This window comes from Callithrix jacchus, chromosome 10 (genome assembly GCF_049354715.1).
Source record: "Callithrix jacchus isolate 240 chromosome 10, calJac240_pri, whole genome shotgun sequence".
NCBI lineage: Eukaryota > Metazoa > Chordata > Mammalia > Primates > Cebidae > Callithrix > Callithrix jacchus.
This window is the reverse complement of record NC_133511.1, coordinates 16,761,115-16,780,508: the sequence shown is the minus strand read 5'-3', so window position 1 is coordinate 16,780,508 and position 19,394 is coordinate 16,761,115. Positions and strand designations below refer to the sequence as shown.

Here is a 19,394-nt window from a genome sequence, read left to right as displayed (position 1 = left end):
AGTATACGTGCTGCCGAAGCGAGCATGGTTTTTATATTCTAGTAAGAATGGGCTCGGTGGCTCATGCCTGTAATCTTAGCACTTTGGGAGGCTGAGGCAGGTGCATCACCTGAGGTCTGGAGTTCGAGACCACCCTGACCACTTTGGAGAAACCCCGCCTCTACTAAAAATACAAAATTAGCCCGGCATGGTGGTGCATGCCTGTAATTCCAGCTACTCAGGAGGCTGAAGCAGGAGAATTGCTTGAACCTGAGAGGTGGAGGTTGCAGTGAGCCAAGATCGTGCCATTGCACTCCAGCCTGGGCAACAAGAGTGAAACTCTGACTCAAAAAAAAAAAAAAGAATTCCTTGTCAAATATATATTTCAAACACTTTTCTCACAATCAGTGGCTTGAGTTTTTAATTTTCTTAACAGTATCTTTTGAAGACCAGTTTTTAATTTTGATAAAATACAATTTATCGTTTTTAAAATTTATGCTTTTGCTTTCTGTATAGTAAGAAATCTTTGCCTACTATTTGTTACAAAGAATTTCTCCTATGTTTTGTTCTAGAAGTTTCATAACTTTAGTGTTTACATTTCAGTTCATAATCCATTTAAAGCTAACTTTTGTGTATGGTATAAAGTAAAAGACAAAGTTAACTTGTTAGCATATGGATGACTAATTGTTCCAGCACTTTTGTTGAATAGACTTCTCTCTTCTCCAGTGAATTCTTTTGTCCCCTTTGTTGAAACACAGTTGACCATATATTTGTTGATTTGTTTTGAACCCTGTATTCTGCGGGGTTGATCTCTATCTTTACATTCATACCAGACTGTCTTTATTACTGCAACTATATATAAAGTCTTAAAATCAGGTTGTCCAAGTCCTCCAGCTATCTTCTTTACCAAAATTGTTTTGACTATTCTAGGTCCTTTGCATTTCCACACACCGAACGAACTTGTCAATTTCTACAAAAAGGCCTTTCGAAATTTTGATTGGGATTGTATTGAATCTATAAATCAGTTGAGGGAGAACTGGCAGCTTAACAACACTGAGTCTTCCAATTCATGAATATTGTTTATTGTGTTATTTTATATCTTTAATTTATTTCAGCAATATTTATTTTTTTAATTGATGTGCTTTTACACAATCAGCAATATTCCATAGCTTACAGGTCTATGTATTTGATAAGCACCTGTGTAATATATCCCTCACATTCACAGGAACATTTTCTTTCTTTTCTTTTTTCTTTTTTTTGAAATGGAGTCTTGCTCTATGGCCCAGGCTGGAGTGCAATGGCACCATCTTGGCTCATTGCAACTTTTGCCTTTCAGGTTCCAGTGATTCTCTTGCATCAGCTTCCTGAGTAGCTGGGATTACAGGCCCTGCCACTGCAGCTGACTGATTTTTGTATTTTTAGAAGAGACAGAGTTTCTCCATGTTAGCCAGGCTGGCCTCTAACTCCTGACCTCAGATGATCCACCTGCCTTGGCCTCCCAAAGTGCTGGGATTACAGGCATGAGCCACCTTGTTCAGCCAGGAAAATTTTCTTGAGTTCTTTGAGAACTCCTTATTTTTGAGAACGCTACTATACCATGTAATTTTCCAATGAAATGTACCTAAGTATTTTAAGTCATCACTTCAGATCTATACTGAGTGCAAAAGTGTGCTTAAGGAAGAGTAAAGAATTCTGTGCTTGGCCAAAATATTCACTCCGTGGCTGGGCGTGGTGGCTCATGCCTGTAATCCCAGCCATTTGGGAGGCCAAGGCAGGTGGATCACTTGAGGTCAGGAGTTTTAGACCAGCCTGGCCAACTTGGTGAAACCCCGTCTTTACTAAAAATACAAAAAAAATTAGCTGGGTGTGGTGGCATGCACCTGTAATTCCAGCTACCTGGGAGGCTGAGGCAGGAGAATCTCTTGAAACCGGGAGGTGGAGGTTGCCATGAGCCGAGATCACACCATTGCACTCCAGCCTGGGTGACAGAGCAAGTCTCTGTATCAAAATAAAAACAAAATATACAGCCTGTGTAGGTATCTGGGTCTTTCTTACTGAAGTGCTTTGCTTTCATTGTACAACAACCTTGAAGATAGTTTCATTCAAATTTTCACCTCATTAAACATACAAATCCATATATTATAGCTTTTCAGGTCTTTCTCGAGATAAAATCCTGAATTCTGAATTCCAGGAGTCCACTGGTGTTTCTATTGTAATGTACACCTCTCTCTTTGAATTAATTACCAGTCTCCCTGACTAAATATGAATTACTCTGTGGCAAGTGCCTTGTCTTATTTCTCCTTATAGACTCAGTGCCAGGGAATGCCCGGCACAACAAATATCTCTTGGTTAATGTTCAATGGGTGAGTAAAGTCAAGGTTAATTTTTAGGTGTCAACCTAGGCATGGTGACACGTGTCCATAGCCTACGTGGGAGGCTGAGGCAGGAGGATTGCTTGAGCCCAGCCCAGACAACCAAGAGAGACCCCATCTCTAAAAAATTTAAAATGCGTAGGTGTCAAGAAGAAGATTAGAGAAGATGAGGGGAGCAGACACTAGAATTGCAGATAATAGGAATCCGCAACAGGATTCCTAAAAGGCTAGAAAGCTGAAATTCGGGAGATAACCTTACATGCATAATCCAACTTAATTCTGGAAGTCAGTTTTGCATCTTCTGGTATGCTTTGTAAACTAGATATTATTTATTTCTCTTAAGAGATGAGGTCTCATTATATTGCCGAAGCTCATCTTAAACTCCTGGCCTCCCAAAGTGCTGGGAATACAGGCATGAGCCACTGCACCTGGCAGTTTTTGAGATGGAGTTTCATTCTTTTTGCCCAGGCTGGAGTGCAATGGCATGATCTCTGCTCACTGCAACCTCCGCCTTCTGGGTTCAAGTGAACAGGGCCAAGGCCAGGGCAGAGGCCGGGAGCTTGTGGAGGCAAGGCTGAGGATAAGAAGTGGAATGCCCATCATCAAGCTGGGCCAGCTGGTCAGGGACATGAAGATCAAGTCCCTGGATATCTATCTCTTCTCCCTGCCCGTCAAGGAATCTGAGACCATTGACTTTTTCCTGGGGGCCTCTCTCAAGGACAAGGTTTTGAAGATTATGCCAGTGCAGAAGCAGACCCGTACCGGCCAGCGCACCAGGAACTACAATGGCCATCTTGGTCTGGGTATTAAGTGCTCCAAGGAGGTGGCCACTGCCATCCACAGGACCATCATCCTGGCCAAGCTCTCCATTGTCCCCATGCGCAGAGGCTACTGGGGGAACAAGATCAGCAACCCCCACGCCTTCCCTTGCAAGGTGACAAGCCGCTTCGGCTCTGTGCTGGTGTGCCTCATCTTCGTGCCCAGGGGCACTGGCATTGTCTTGGCGCCTGTGCTGAAGAAGCTGCTCATGATGGCTGATATTGATGACTGCTACACCTTAGCCAGGGGCTGTACCGCCACCCTGGGTAACTTCCCCAAGGCCACCTTTGATGCCATCTCTAAGACCTATAGCTATCTGACTCTGACCTCTGGAAGTAGACTGTATTCACTAAGTCTCCCTGTCAGGAATTCAGTGACCACCTCCTCAAGACCCACACCAGAGTCTCCGTGCAGAGGACCCAGGCTCCAGCTGTGGCTACAACATAGGGTTTTTATACAAGGGAAATAAAGTGAATTAGCCCTGAAAAAGAAAAAACCCAAACACACAAATGACAAATCAAAAATGGCTATGATTAAGAAATGTCAGGCGGGGCGTGGTGGCTCATGCTTGTGATCCCAGCACTTTGGGAAGCAGAGGCGGGCAGATCATCTGAGGTCAGCAGTTCGAGGCCAGCCTGGCCAACATGGTGAAACCCTGTCTCTACTAAAAAATACAAAAATTTAACTGGGCTTGGTGGTGGGCACCTGTAATTCCAGTTACTTGGGAGGCTGAGGCAGGAAAATCGCTTGAACCCAGGAAGTGGAGGTTGCAGTGAGCCAAGATGGCGCCATTGCACTCTAGCCTGGGCAAAAAGAGCGAAACTCTGTCTCAAAAAAAAGAAATGTCAACGGAGAAGTGGTAGCTCACACCTGTAATCCCAGCACTTTGGGAGGCCGAGGCTGGTGGATCATTTGTGAACAGGAGTTCAAGACCAGCCTAGCCAACACAGCAAAACGCTGTCCCTATTAAAAATACAAAAATTAGCACCATTATGGGCATGGTGGTGCACGCCTATAGTCCCAGCTACTCAGGAGGCTGAGGCATAAGAATCACTTGGACCTTAGAGGCAGATGTTACAGTGAGCCAAGATAACACCACTGCACTTCGGCCTGGGTGACAGAGTGAGACTGTCTCAAAAAAAGAAAAGAAAGGAAAAGTTCTGTCCTAATCTCCCATACCCGTCCATATCTTGCACATCTTTCAAGGCCCATTTGAAATGTCCAGTTCCACAAAACTTCCCTGATTCTGCCAGCTGAAAGAAAATGTGCTCTTTCCTGTGAGCTTCCATAATGCTTTGCCCGGATCTTCTGTGGGCATCTTATATTGTATCTGCATGTATTTGTGTCTTAGTACTTCTGTGGGGCACACTGACAGAAATAAGCCTTGTTAAAGGCACATTTGATAAAGATTTATTGGAAATAAACACATATCCTGGTATGAAAAACATATAATTTACCACAGTGTTAGCCTGAATAAAATTGTTTTCAACATACTAAAAGCTGGTTTCAGTGGGGTTCTCACAGTAATTTGTAATTCTTTTCTTTTATATTTTAGAGACAAGGTCTCACTCCGACTCCCAGGCTGGAGTGCAGTGGTGCAATCACAGCTTGTTGTAACCTTGAGTTCCTGGTCTCAAGTGATCCTCCTGCCTTGGCCTCCAGAGTAGCCGGGACAAAAGGCATGTGCCACCATGACCAGCCAGTTTTTTAAATCTTTTGTAGAGAGGGGAGTCTCCCTATGCTGCCCACGCTGATCTTGAATTCCTGGGCTCAAGTAATCTTCCCACCTCAGCCTCCTAAAGGGCTGGGATTACAGGCATGAGCCCCATGCTCAGCCTTGTAGCTCCTTTCTTACTAGGGTTTTCTAAAAATTCTTAGTCAGATATGGCCTGAACACTTCTGGTCTCCTCTGTCTGTCTCTTTAGATTCTATAGCTTTGCTTCCTCTGTGGCCTTGCTATTCCCGTCCCATCCATTCTAGGTTACGATCTGACTTCTGGTATTAAGGCCCTTATTATTTGTGGACACATCTTAATCTCATTTGCAATTGCTCACCATTCCCTTTAAGTATCCAATTGCTAGCCATCTTTTTTTTTTTTTTTTTTTTTTTTTTTTTTTGAGACGGAGTCTTGCTCTGTCACTCAGGCTGGAGTGCATTGGTGCGATCTTAGCTCACTGCAACCTCCGCTTCCAGGGCTCAAGCGATTCTCCTGCCTCAGCCTCCCAAATAGCTGGAATTACAGGTGTGTGCCATGTCACCACGCCTGGCCTAATTTTTGTATTTTTAGTAGAGACGGTATTTCACTGTGTTGGCCAGGCTGGTCTCGAACTTCTGACCTTAAGTGGTCTACTCACCTCAGCCTTCCAAAGTGCTGGGATTACAGGCTTGAGCCATCATGCCCTGCCTAGCCATCTTCTTTCGGAAGAGATTTGCTCACACTGGTACTTTTTTTTTTTTTTGGAGACAGAGTTTTGCTCTTGTTGCTCAGGCTGGAGTGCAATGGTGTAATCTCAGCTCACTGCAACCTCTGCCTCCCAGATTCAAGCGATTCCCTTTCCTCAGCCTCTGGAGTAGCTGGGAGTACAGGCACATGCCACCACGCCCAGCTAATTTTCTTTTCTTTTGTGAAGGAGTCTTGCTCTGTTGCCCAGGCTGGAGTACAGTGGCGAGATCTTGGCTCACTGTAATCTCTGCCTCCTGGGTTCAAGCGATTCTCCTGCCTCAGCCTCCTGAGTAGCTGGGACTACAGGCATGCGCCACCATGCCTGGCTAATTTTTTTGGATTTTTAGTAGAGATGGGGTTTCACCATGTTGGTCAGGCTGGTCTCGAACTCCTGATCTCAAATGATCTGCCCGCTTTGGCCTCCCAAAGTATTGGGATTACAGGCATAAACCACCACACCTGGCCCTCACATTGGCACTTCTTATGAAATGACTACTTTTCCGGGAATGGGCTGTCTTTCCATTTGTCTGACCCTCGGCTTCCTGTTCTTTTCTCTTATCTGAGCCCTCTGTGTTCTAGCACTTGTCTTGTAGCGATAAGGAGAGTAAGAGTCTTTCCCTTCTGGCAGGAAGTGTAACCTATCTGCCAAATTAGAGTTCTGGCAGACTTTACCTAGAGACTTTCTGTGTAAGAGCAGTCAACATGGCCTTAAGTGTGGCAAATGTTTCTTGCCCATTGTCAGGTAGGCTTCATCAGCTCCTTTCTATTAGAAGGTCCCTGAGGGCAGGAGCTGGGTCTAATTTATCTTGGTATCTCCTGCAACATTTGGCACAGTAGCCCAGTGTCATCCCCATAGAAGATTAATTCAGCAATGATTTATTAATTGCCTATGAGCCAGGCATTTTACTTGGGTTGGGGATACCAAACAGTGTCTGCCTTCATGGAAATGACTTGTCTTACATAGTGGCAGAAAGTTGATAATTGAACTGGGTAATAGGTAAATAGGGGATCACTGTACTGTTCTCTTTACATTTCTGTGTTTGAAATTTTTCGGCTGGGCACAGTGGCTCACACCTGTAATCTCAGCACTTTGGGAGGCTGAGGTAGGCGGATCACGAAGTCAAGAGTTCAAGATGTTTGTCTAAGGAATGGTGCCAAAAAAAAAAAAAAAAAAAAAGAAAAGAAAAAAGAGTTCAAGACCAGCCTGGCCAAATGGTGAAACCCTGTCTGAACTAAAAATACAAAAATTAGCCAGGCAGGTGCATGTCTGTAGTCCCAGCCACTTTGGAGGCTGAGGCAGAAAAATAGCGTGAACCCGGGAGGCAGAGGTTACAGTGAGCTGAGATCATGCCACTGCACTCCAGCCTGAGCGACAGAGCGAGACTTTGTCTCAATAAATAAATAAATAAATAAATATTTCATGATAAAAAGTGTAAAAAGGTAGAGAATGGGGGAAGAGTGTTCCAGGAAGAATGAGGTTCTGAGGATATTTTGGACAAACAGATGAAGCACTCAATCAGCAATCAGCAACCAGAACTAATAGAGGATGTTGTTGGAACTGGACTTATAAGTTGATCTCATGGAGCTACCTCCACGGTTATCAGAAGCTGAGAAGGGTAGGGAGTATGGGGGAGGGAAGGGAGGTTTGTTACTGGGCTTGGTAGCTCATGCCTGTAAACTCAGTGCTTTGGAAGGTTCTAGTGGGAGGATCATATGAGGCCAGGAGTTTGAGACCAGCCTGGGCAACATAGAAAGACTCCATCTCTAAAAAAAGCCCAACCAAACAAAAATTAGCCAGGCATGGTGGTGCAAGCTTGTAGTCCCAGCTAATTAAGACGCTGAAGCAGGAGAATTGCTTGAGCCCAGAAGTTCAAGGTTACAGTGAATTATAATCTTGCCACCACACTCTAGTTTGCGTGAAAGAGCAGAACTCTGTCTCTGAAATATAATAATAAAAAAAAAAGGAAAAAAAAAGAGATGTTGGTTAATGGATAGAAAAACACAGAAAAATACAGTTAGAATAAGTTGTAGCCCTAAATAGCAAAGTACCATGACTATTGTAAACAAGTTAGTGCATATTTTGAAATAGCTAGAAGATTTAGAATGTTTCCAACACAAAGAAATGATAAATATTTGTGGTGATGGATACCCGAATTAACCTGATTTGATTATTACATATTGTATGCATGTATCAAAATATCATATGTGCCCCATAAATATGTACAATTATTATGTACCAATAAAAAAAAGAATTGACTGAGAGGTATGGTGGCTGACACCTGTAATCCCAGCACTTTGGGAGGCCAAGGTGGGCAGATCACAAGGTCAGGAGTTTGAGACCAGCCTGGCCAATGTGGTGAAACCCCGTCTCTACTAAAGATACAAAAATTAGCCGGGCGTGGTGGCATGTGCCTGTAATCCCAACTACTCAGGAGGCTGAGGCAGAAGAATCATTTTCACCCGGGAGGCAGAGGTTGCAGTGAGTTGAGATCATGCCACTGCACTCTAGCCTGGGTGACAGAGAGAGATTCCCATCTCAAAAAAAAAAAGGAATAGGCCTTATAATTAGATCAAAGCCTTTATGATTTGAAGGGCGCCAGGACAGTATCTATAGCTGCCAGAAGCCTGCTATTCACTTTATAGGTGTAGAGGAGGGTTGGTACTTGAAGCCCCAGTGGGACTCTGATTTTGCCCTCTTCACTATTTCTAGAGTCTCTAGCCCAGAGTGTAGCTAAACCATAGCAATAGGTAGAATGCACTGATAAAATCCTGCCAATAGCTGCTTTTTTTTTTTTAAGGTGGAGTTTTGCTCTTGTTGCCCAGCCTGGAGTGCATTGGCATGATCTTGGCTTACTGCAACCTCCACCTCCCAGGTTCAAGTGATTCTTCTGCCTCAGCCTCCCATGCAGCTGGGATTACAGGTACCCTCTGCCATGCCTGGCTAATTTTGTATTTTTATTAGAGATGGGGTTTCGCCATGTTGGCCAGGCTGGTCTTGAACTCCTGACCTCAGATGATACACCTGCCTTGGCCTCCCAAAGTGCTAGGATTAGAGGTGTGAGCCTCCATGCCTGGCCAATAGCTGCTTCTTTACTCTTGCTCTAGTTATAGTCAAAACTTCCCCCAATCTTAGAAGTGGTGGGTAGGAATGACACCTTGGGAATAGGAAAGGAGCTTATCAGTGAAAGGACTGGCATTCAAGGGGACAGTCACATCTTCAGGCTCCTTCTTTTTGTGAATTTCCAAGCTTTCTTTTAACCATTTCAGCCAGGCCGATGCAGGCTCTGAAGGTGAGGTTGATAAGTTGCTTGCAGACTCTTGACAGTAATGGAAAGAAGAGTAAATAAGACTGCTGTTGCCTATGCTTCAATTCAGGTTAATGAATTCGAATGACTAGGGCAATGTCTCCAGATGCTGATTATGGACACTAAAGATTAAGAACTGATTTATACCAATATGCTTTGTTTGCATGCACAGAGCAAGCTTATAGACCTAGAAACTTCTGTCTTCATTACATTTTATTAGATTTATTTGTCACTTAGCTAGATTGCTAGTGATGTCTCTCTCTCAAAACAGGAGAGTAAAGCACTTTCCACCTTAGGAAATACTCAGGGAGATTCAGCTTCCAGTTCATTGAGTAGACATCTTTAAAATGAATTCAGAATAAGGAACAATTAGTCTTTCTCCCTACCCCCCCATCTTCATCCTCAATATATTAAAAATGTAAAAAGCACACCTGTCCCTTGTTTTCAGGGAAGATAGAGTGTTGCCAATGGCAACCACCAGACCACCTGAGATTTACTGCTTCAGATTCCCTAAGCAACTCTGGAGACCATCTTTGCAGGTAATCTTTAGTGTGAAAAGGTGATGAATAAACCAGTTCTATTGCATCCCCAGCTACCACCTGTTTCTGACTTTTCCTGTGTGGCATACGAGACTCTGAACAGCCTATTCACCAGGGGAAGAGTTAAGGGTTCTCTGTCTCCAGTGTGTCTCTGGGGCAAGGCAGAATATAGAGAAAGCTTTCTTTGGAAAAAGAAGCAGCAGCATCTGCTCTGGGTATAGGCAAATAGCAAGAACTACTTGCCAGGAATTGCTGCCCAGCTCGTAGCCTGGCACGGTGGTGTTAAAAAGACTCTTTTCAAGCTCTGTTGGGACTTCTGGGTATTACAGAATTGAGAGTTGAATGTTCTCTGAGATCTGTGGAATAAGAAGCACCTTCCAACATTTAGACACATGGCAAATGTATTAGGGTTCTCCAGAAAAACAGAACCAATAGGATATATGTAGATATATAGAAAGAAATTTATTGTGAGGCATTGGCTCATAAGATTATAAAGGCTGAGAAGTGGACCATCTGCTATCTGCAAGCTGGAGACCTAGGACAGATGATGATGTAGCTCCAGTCTAACCCTGAAGGTCTGAGAACCAGGAGCCTTGATGTCTGAGGGCAGAAGATGAATGTCCTTGCTCATAGAGAGAGCAAATCCGCCTTTCCTCTGCCTTTATAGTTCTATTTGTACCCTAGACCAGTTGGATGAAGCCTGCCCACATTGGTGAAGATGGATCCTCTTTGCTCGGTCTACTGATTCAATTGCTAATCCTATCTGTAAACACTCTCACAGGCACACCCAGAAATCATATTTTATGAGTTATCTGGACATCCCTTAGCACAATCAAGATGACACATGAAATTAACAATCACAGAAAGGAACAAAAAATTAACTTCATAATCCAGTCACCACTTCCTCTGTGATGTCAGTGATTTCAGTCTACTGACATCTTTCTTATCTGAAATAACTATTACATGAATTTTTGCTGACTTTTAATTTTTGTTTCATTTCATTTATTTATTTACTTATTTATTTTGAGACAGGGGGAGTCTTGCTCTGTCGCCAGGCTGGAGTGCAGAGGTGCAGTCTTGGCTCACTGCAACCTCCGCCTCCTGGGTTCAAGCAATTCTCCTGCCTCAGCCTCCTGAGTAGCTGGGATTACAGGTGCTTGCCACCATGCCCAGCTAATTTTATATTTTTAGTAGAGACAGGATTTCTACATGTTGGTCAGGCTGGTCTCAAACTCCTGACCTTGTAGTCTGCCCACCTTGGCCTCCCAAAGTGCTGGGATGATAGGTGTGAGCCACGGTGCCCAGGCTTTGCTGGCTTCTTAGGGTCCATCTTCTAATAGGAGCCTCCTTTCTCAATGTTCCCAGTAACTCCATAGGATATCTAACATCCTTCAGTCCAAAAATATCCACAGTGCTCTATCAAGAGCTGCGGGTGCTCTGAGCTGTTCTCTTAACACCGCCTCCCACCATACTAGCTGGCATGGCAGTTTTTGCTAGGGATTGTCACAGCTCTGATAGAACAATGACACTGTTGTATTCAGTTAATTGTTCTGTGGTCCTTGCTGGATACTGACACCTCTGTAGGCTGGCACTGCCATGACTCTGTTCCCTCTCGTGGGCACTCTGAGTCTTCTTCACTGCTCCATTGAGAGCCTTCTGGATATTAAAAGAGTACCTGGGCTGTAGCAGGGAATAATTTCCCTTGTTCTTTTGGATATATACTCAGAGAGAGGTCCCAAAACATGTTTTTTGAACACTAGTGTGTTACAGAAATAGAGAAACAACTCTTTCTTTTTGTTTTTTCTTTGTTTTTGAGACAGGGTCTCACTCTGTTGCCCAGGCTGGAGTGCAATGGCATGATCTCAGCTCACTACAACCTCCACATCCCAGGTTCAAGTGATTCTCGTGCCTCAGCCTCCCAAGTAGTTGGAACCACAGGTGCATGCCACCATGCCCAGCTAATTTTTGTGTTTTTAGTAGAGATGAGATTTCACAATGTTGGCCAGGCTGGTCTTGAACTCCTGATCTCAAGAGATCCGCCCACTTTGGCCTCCCAAAGTGCTGAGATTACAGGCATGAGCCACCGCGCCTGGCCCAAGAAAGAGCTCTTTCAATGTCTACATGAGACTTGTCTTTTCTCTCAGCCCAGAATCTTCAGCTAAGGGGTTGAAATAGAGTTGCATTTGAGTAACAATGACCATGCTTCATTCTGATGACCAAGACATTGGCTAAGACTCTTAAATAAAGCACCCAACCTTCCTGCCAATCAGCTTCCTTAGACCCATGCCACCAGTTAGCCAGACACACCCAGCCATACCTGAGTCATCGTCAATGGACAAGATGAGAGCTCTGATTCAACCCTCCGCAGCCATGTGCTATCCTAAAGGTTTTCCATGTTGGTAAGCTTTGCTTCTCCTATAGGATCATAAGACGCTTGAGATCACAGGCCATGTTTTCTGCTTCTTTTATATCTGTAACATTAGTGTAGTCCCGGAACTATACTACAGTGAAGCAAAACCAACCTAAGGAACTCTTTATAATTTAAAAAGTACTTTTGTAAGTATTGTCTCATTTAGTTTTTACAACTTTATTAGTTAGGTTATTATTATCTTCATCTTGCAGATGAGATCATCCAAGCTGTCCAAGGTCACCGAACTATTTAGTGGCAGAGCTGAGCCTCGAATCCCCATTAACTCACTCAGTGTTCAGGTCTCTTTCTATTACTCCACCTCTGTCAGCTTCAGGAACCAGCTATCATACTTATACTATGAAGCTAGCTGCAACCTTCCCTCTCTTCCCTCCTCATCTCCCAGATCTCAGCAGGAAATGTGAAAGAGGACTGAGAACAATTCATTTTTATTTATTTATCTTTAGGATGGAGTCTTACTCTGCTGCCCAGGCTGGAGTGCAGTGGCATGACCTCAGCTCACTGCAACCTCTGCCTCCCGGGTTCAAGCGATTCTCCTGCCTCAGCGTCCCGAGTAGCTGGGATTACAGGCGCCCACCACCGCACCCAGCTAATTTTTGTATTTTTGGTAGAGTGAGGGTTTTGTCATGTTGGCCAGGCTGGTCTTGAACTCCTGACCTCAGGTGATCTGCCTGCCTCAGCATCCCAAAGTGCTGGGATTACAGGCGTGAGCCACCGCGCCCGGCCAGGGTTTTGTTGTTTTCAGCTGACATCCTGAGTTCCTCCTCTCCTGCTTTCAGTCTCTTAGCTACCTAGCATCCCTCCTTATCAGCCACCAATTCATGTATTCAGTCTGTCTGTCTTCCTAAGTCCTAATTGCGTATTTCATATTCTCAGATACAAAGTTGGCACCCTAAAATACACCAAAGCTCCCTGGGAAAGGGAATTTTTGCTACAGAATCAGCTGCAGAACAATATTGTCTTTGTAAGGTGCTTCTTTTTTGGTGGTGGTGGTGGTGGTTTTCGAAGATGAACTTCTCAAAGACGGAGTTTATTTTAGTGAATTTAGTTCATTTACACAGCGTAGGAGGTTATGGCTTGTTGGTCTATGTAACTTGAAGTCAAGCAGTCTGCTTTGTTTCATTTTAGGTCTTTCCTTTATTCCACTATTTTTGGTGCACTGTGCACAGCCATGCTGTACTGTCTGTCTTCTATGGGAACACTGCTAACCATTTGCCATTATTGTTTTAGCTTGCCTCCATCAGGGGTGGGAAGGGAAGGAAAAGCGTATCATTCTAGGTCCTTCCCCAACTCGTACTTCAAACCCCATCGGGAGGAGATACAATGAATCACCTTCTCTTGGATCTGTCAAATACTCTGAACAGGTGATCTTGTAGCTGTATCTCTGACGCTGTGAAACAGCAGCTTTAGCTGTGTACATATTCAGCTCTCCCCCACCAAGTCAACAGAGTACAAAGTAAACACACAGTTGCTGAAAATAACTCAGCCCATGAGACCAGCTCCAAAATGAGACTGCAGTTGACAACCCTTGAGGTCTATCAACAAGGGATAGACAAGAAGTAAGCAGACATGGCTACTGCCACTGAACCAGCTGAGCTGTTTATAACCACCGGGGATTCTTCAGGGATTCCAGGCTAGGACTGCAGGTTTTCTCAGGAATAAGTGGGATCAGCTGTATGGGCTACTTAAAGTACTGGATATGGGCCGGGCGTGGTGGTTCATGCCCATAATCCGGGCGTGGTGGTTCATGCCCGTAATCCGAGCACTTTGGGAGGCTGGTGTGGGGTGGGGATGGATCACCTGCGGTCAGGAGCTCAAGACCAGCCTGGCCAACATGGCAAAACCCCATCTCTACTAAAAATACAAAAAATTAGCTGGGTGTGGTCCCGGTTACTCAGGAGGCTGAGGCAGGAGAATCACTTGAACCCGGGAGTTGGAACAGCAGGGAGCCGAGATCGTACCACTGCACTTCAGTCTGGATGACAGAGTGAGACTCTGTATCAAAAAATAAAAATAAAATAAAGTATTGGATATGCAGTGAGGCGTGTATCTTTCAGTGTTCTTGCTCAGTAAAATTGCTAAATGGGAAGGAATTTTCTTTCTCCTGGGAAAGACTCTTTGCTCAGATTGTTTCTAATACACTCCTCCCTCCCTGTATTCTGTGCTCTTTAAATGAAACTGATTCTACATGTCAAAAAGTCGTGCAGATTTTAATTCTCCTTATTGGTGTCCCTTGAAGCTAGGATGAAACGCTTGATTATATGTATACATTTATGTTGCCCAGGCTGGAGTGTGGCGACCATTCACAGATGCTATCGTAGTGCACTGTGGCTTCAGGTGATCCTCCTGCCTCAGCATTTCCAGTAGTTGGGACTATAGGTGTGCCACTGTGCCTGGCTTCTCGCTCCTGCTTTATTGAACTCCCTTTAGCTGAGTCTCCACAGGTAAGGGAGGAAATTTCTTTTTTCTTTCTGAGATGGAATCTTGCTCTGTCACCAGGTTGGAGTGCAGTGGTGCGATCTTGGATCACTGCAACCTCTGCCTCCCGGGTTCAAATGATTCTCCTACCTGTCTCCTGAGTAGCTGGGACTGCAGACACATGCCACCACACCCGGGTCTTTTTTTTTTTGTATTTTTTTTATTTTTAGTAGAGACAGGGTTTCCCAAAGTGCTGGGATTATAGGCGTGAGCCATGGTGCACGACCTAAAGGAGAGAATTTCTTCCTGATGATTTTTTTTTAATAAAAAAGGTTAATACCTTTATTGAGATAGAATTCACATACCATAAAATTCATCCACTTAAGTGTACAATGAAATGGTTTTAATACATTCCCAAACTTGTGTAATCAACGCCATGATCTAAATTTCCAACATTTCATCACCCTAAATGAAATGCTATCTCCACGAGTAATCATTCCCCATCCTCCCCCTCCCCTTCAATCCTTCCAGCCCTAGACAAACCCTATTCTACTTTCTGTTTTTATAGATTTGTCTATTCTGGACATGTCATATAAATAAAATCATACAAAATATGACTTTCTCGTCTGGTTTCATTCACTTAGGGTAACATTTTTTAAGGTTCAGCCACATTATAGCATCAGTATTCATTTGGTTTGTTGTTGTTGTTGTTGTTTTCTTTTTTGAGACAGAGTCTCACTCTGCTGCCCAGGCTGGAGTTCAGTGGCACGATGTCAGCTCACTGCAACCTCTGCCTCCAGGGTTCAGGCGATTCTCCTGCCTCAGCCTCCCGAGTAGCTGGCATGACAGGGACGCACCACCACGCCTGGCTAATTTTTGTATTTTTAGTAGAGACAGGGTTTCACCATGCTGGCCAGGCTGGTCTCCAACTCCTGACCTCAGGTGATCCCCCCGGCTTGACCTCCTTGGAGCCACTGCACCCAGCCCCCAGCATTGGTATTCATTTCTTTATTTATTATTATTTTTTTGGAGATGGAGTCTTGCTCGGTCACCCAGGCTGGAGTGCAGTGGCACAACTTTGGCTCACTGCAACCTCCACCTCCCGGGTTCAAGTGATTTACCTGCCTCAGCCTCCCAAGTAGCTGTGACTACAGGTGCATGCCACCATGCCCAGCTAATTTTTTGTATGTTAGTAGAGACAGGGTTTCACTGCCCAGGCTGGTCTCAAACTCCCACCAAAGTGCTGGGATTACAGACATGAGCCACTGAGTGTGCCTGCCTGCCTGCCTTCCTTCCTTCCTTCCTTCCTTCCTTCCTTCCTTCCTTCCTTCCTTCCTTCCCTCCTTTCTTTCTTTTCTTTTCCTTCCCTTCCCTTCCCTTTCCTTCCTCCTTCCCTCCCTCCCTCTCTTCCTTCCTTCCTTCCTTCCTTCCTTCCTTCCTTCCTTCCTTCCTTCCTTTCTTCCTTCCATTCCTTTCTTCCTTCTTTTTTTGACATGGAGTCTTGCTCTGTCTCCCAGGCTGGAGTGCAGTGGGGCAATCTTGGCTCACTGCAACCTCTGCCTCCTGGGTTCAAGCAATTCTCCTGCCTCAGCCTCCCTAGTAGCTGGGACTACAGGCGCCTGTCACTATGCCCAGCTAATTTTTCTATTTTTAGTAGAAATGGGGTTTCATCACATTGGCCAGGATGGTTTCAATCTCTTGACCTTGTGATCCGCCCACCTTGGCCTCCCAAAATGCTGGGTTTATAGGCTTGAGCCACGGCACCCAGCTTCATTTCTCTATATTGCTATATAATAGTCTAGTGTATGAATATACCACATTTTATTATATATTCATCAGTTGATGCACATAGAGTTGTTTCTGCTTTTGGGCTATTATGAATAATGCTGCTAGGAATATTTGTGTGTAAATTTTTATGTGAACATGTGTTTTCGGCTCTCTTGGTCATATACGTAGGAGTGGAATTGCTGTGCCGTATGGCAGTTCCACGTTTAACTTTTTGAAGAACTGTCCAGGTGTTTTTCCAAAGTGGCTGCACCATTTTACATTCCCACCAGAAATGTATGAGGGTCCCAATTTCTTCACATTGTCACCAACACTTGTCATTGTCCTTTTTATTTTAGCCATCCTAATGGGTATGAAGTGTTATCTCACTGTGGTTTTGATTTGCACTTCCCTAATGATTAATGGTGTTGATTGTCTTTTCATGTGCTAATTTTCTATTTGTCTATCTTCTTTTTTTTTTTTCCTGAGACAAGTCTTGCTCTGTCACCCAGGCTGGAGTGCAGTGGCATGATCACGGCTCACTACACTCTCAACCTTCTGGTCTCAAGCAATCCTCCTGCCTCAGCCTCCTGAGTAGCTAGGACTCCAGGCATGTGCTACCATACCAGGCTAGTTTTTAAAATTTTTTGTAGAGATATGGTCTCCCTATGTTGCCCAGGCTGATATTGAACTCCTAGGCTCAAGTGATCTTCTCACTTTGGCCTCCAAAGTGCTGGGATTACAGGCATGAGCCTCCATGCTTGGTTGCTCACTTTTAAGTCTTTTTATTATTTGTCTTTTTATTATTACATTGTAAATCCTTTGATATAGTGATTTACATGTTTTGCAAATATTTGCTCCCATTCCATAGGTTTTCTCACTTTTTTAATGTTACCGTTTGCAGCACAAAATTTTAATAAGTCGCTACCAATATTATTCTAATTGTTATTTATATTTTAATGTTGATGTAGTTCAATGTATCTATTATTTATTTTGTCCATTGTGTTTTCTGTGTCATAGCTAAAAAATCATTGTTCAGGCTGGGCACAGTGGCTTATGCCTGTAATTCCAGCACTTTGGTCACCAGCCTGACCAACATGGTGAAACCCCACCTCTACTAAAAATACAAAAATTAGCCAAGTGTGCTGGTGCCTGCCTGTAATTCCAGCTACTCAGGTTGCTGAGGCATGAGAATCACTTGAACCCAGGAGGCAGAGATTGCAGTGAACCAAGATTGTGCCACTGCACTCCAGCCTGGGCAACCAAGCAAGACTCCATCTCAAAAAAAAAAAGACTTACTTTTACATTTTCTTCTAAAAGTTTTATAGATTTAGTTCATATATTTAGGTCTAGAATCCATTTTAACTTCATTTTTGTCTATGGTGTGGAATGGAAGTCCGGGGTTTTGTTTGTTTCTTTTGCACGTGGCTATGCCATTGTCCCAGCACCATTTGTTGAAAACACGATTCTTTTCCCATTGAATTGCCTTAGAATCCTTGTCAAAAATTAGTTGACCATAAAAAGGGTTCATGTCTGGACTCTTACTTCTATTCCATTGATCTATATTATTCTTTCCAGTACGGTCCTCTCTTAATTACTGCAGTATTTTAGTAAGTTTTAAAATTGCAAAGTATGAGTTCTCCATCCTCACTCTTACTTTATTTTTATTCTTAGTTTTGAGATGGAGTCTCCCTCTGTCACCCAGGGTGGAGTGCAGTGGTGCCTCCCAGGTTCAAGGCAGCCTTCTGCCTCGCCTCCCGAGTAGCTGGGATTATAGGTATGTGCTACCATGACTGGTTAACTGTTTTATGTGTTTTTAGTAGAGATCGGGTTTTGCCATGTTGGCCAGGCTGGTCTCAAACTCCTGACTTTAAGTGATCCGCCTGCTTTGGCCACACAAAGTGTTGGAATTACAGGCGTAAACCACTGCACCTGGTTTATTTTTAGTTCTGAGAGACAGGGTCTCACTCTATCACTCAATTTGGAGTGTCATGGCTCACTGTAGCCTTGATCTCCTGGGCTCACCCGATCCTCCCACCTCAGCTTTCTGAGTAGCTGGGATCACAGGTGTGTACCACCACACCTAGCTGATTAAAAAAAATTTTTTTTTGTTAGAGATAGAATTTAACTTTGTTGTCCAAGTTGGTCTTAAACTCCTGGCCTCAAGGAATCCTCCTGCCTTGGCTTCCCACAGCACTAGGATTATAGGAGTAAGCCACTAACCTGGCCTATGTTCTTCTTCTTTTTTAAAAATCTTTATTTTAATTTTTTTTTTCGAGACAGAGTTTTGCTCTTATTGCCCAAGCTGGAATGCAGTGGTGTGAGCTCAGCTCACTGCAACCTCCACCTCCTGTGTTCAAGCGATTCTCCTGCATCAGCCTCCTGAGTAGCTGGGATTACAGGCGTCTGACACCATGCTTGGCTAATTTTTTGTTTAGTAGAGACGGGGTTTCACCGGTTGGCCAGGCTGGTCTCAAACTCCTGACTTCAGGTGATCCACCCATGTTGGCCTCCCAAAGTGCTGGGAGTATAGGCGTGAGCCACCGCGCCCAGCCTAATTATTATTTTTTGTTTTGTCTCTTTTTTTTTTTTTTTTGAGACGGAGTTTCGCTGTTGTTACCCAGACTGGAGTGCAATGGCACAATCTCGGCTCACCGCAACCTCTGCCTTCTGGGTTCAAGCAATTCTCCTGCCTCAGCCTGTAGCTGGGACTACAGGCGCGCACCACCATGCCCAGATAATTTTTGTATTTTTAGCAGAGATGGGGTTTCACCCTGTTGACCAGGATGGTCTCGATCTCCTGACCTCGCGGTCCACCCGCCTCGGCCTCCCAAAGTGCTGGGATCACAGGCGTGAGCCACCGTGCCTGGCTGTTTTGTTTCTTTTTTAAAGGTTGTTTGAGCTAGTGTGGGCCCTTTATGTTTTCATATTAATTTTAGGATGAACTGGTCAATTTCTGAAAAAAAAGCCAATTAGAGTTTTGCTAGCTAGGGATTGCATTGCATTCATAGATCAATTTGAGGAGTATTGCCATATTAATATTATGTCTTTTAATACATGAGCACAGGGTGTTTTTCCATTTATTTAGATCTTCTTTAATTCATTTAACAATGTTTTGTTCTCTTCAGTGTACAAGTTTTTTTTTTGGAGACAGAGTCTTGCTCTTGTTGTCCAGGCTGGAGTGCAATGGTGCAATCTCAGTTCACTGCAACCTCTGCCTCCTGGGTTCAAGCGATTCTCCAACTTCAGCTGTGATTACTGGCATGAGTCACCACGCCTGAGTAATTTTTTCGTATTTTTAGTAGAGACAGGGTTTCGCCACATTGG

General features: G+C 44.1%; 1 pseudogene; it reads left to right on the top strand.

Moving 5' to 3' along the window:
- The first annotated feature begins 2,943 nt into the window (after positions 1 to 2,943).
- On the top strand, positions 2,944 to 3,622 carry LOC144577935 (small ribosomal subunit protein uS5 pseudogene; annotated as a pseudogene).
- Positions 3,623 to 19,394: the final 15,772 nt, after the last annotated feature.